This window comes from Nannospalax galili, unplaced genomic scaffold (assembly GCF_000622305.1).
Source record: "Nannospalax galili isolate Female #2095 unplaced genomic scaffold, S.galili_v1.0 scaffold278, whole genome shotgun sequence".
NCBI lineage: Eukaryota > Metazoa > Chordata > Mammalia > Rodentia > Spalacidae > Nannospalax > Nannospalax galili.
In genome coordinates, this window is record NW_008347536.1 from 12,580,069 (window position 1) to 12,581,137 (window position 1,069).

The window sequence follows — 1,069 nt, forward strand, 5'->3', positions numbered from 1 at the left end:
GCATGCATTCATATATACAGTAAATCAAAGAGTCCAATTTGTGTACACTTGGGTGTGGAACCCACAGTGGAATGTGGTCAACCTACCAAGGTCACACCCTTAAAGAAGACTAACTTTTCCTTACTCAGCAGCTATCAAATGCTCATAGCTCCTCACCTAGAAGTGGGGCTTTGTGTCTACTTCCCACCTCCATGTTGGGATTTTGTTTGGTGTGAGCTTGAGCATTTCTTGCCCATGCTGACACAACTGATATAAGTGCATATGCACAACTGCCCTGCTGTCTAGAAAACACTATTTCCTTGTAGTCATCCACCACTTCTGGCTCTTACAATCTTTCCAACCTCCACCCTTCCTCAAAGATTCCTGAGCTATGGGGTGAGAGATGTAATGTAAATGTTCCATTTAGGGCTGGGCACTCTGTGGTCCCTTAGTCTCTGCATGTTGACCAGTTGTGGGCCTCTGCATTAATTCTGCTGCAAGAAGCAGCTTCTCTGATGAGGGCTGAGAAATGCACGGATCTATGGGTATAGCAATAATTCATCAGGAGTCATTTTAATGCTGGAGTATTTAGTAGAATATTAGTAGTAGGTTCTCCCCTAGGGCCTCAGACCTATGTAGCTACAGTTTCTTGGCCTTGATCACAGTGCCAGGTACAGGTTCCATCTCATGGAGAGAACTCAAAGAGATGCCAAGACATATTGAATAAAACTATCTGAAGGCAAAGAGACGCAAGAAGTGGGGGTGGGGGGACACCCATAAACTTTAATGCACGGAGAAAGGGCAAAAGTTTCTCCTTATTAGTAATTACTTGAAATATAAATGCATTAAATTCTCCTAAGGATAGAAATTGGCACCAGACATGGTGGTACATTCCTGGACATACATGATGATCAGGAGCTCAAGGCCAGCCTGAGCTGCATAATGAAACTCTATCTCAAAAGAGCAAGAAAAGAAAGAGGGGGCAGGGAGGGAGGAAAGATAGATTGATTTAAAGAATGGATTTAAAACACATGATCTAGCTATATGCCATCTATAAGAAACTCACTTTACATTCAAAGACACAAATAGA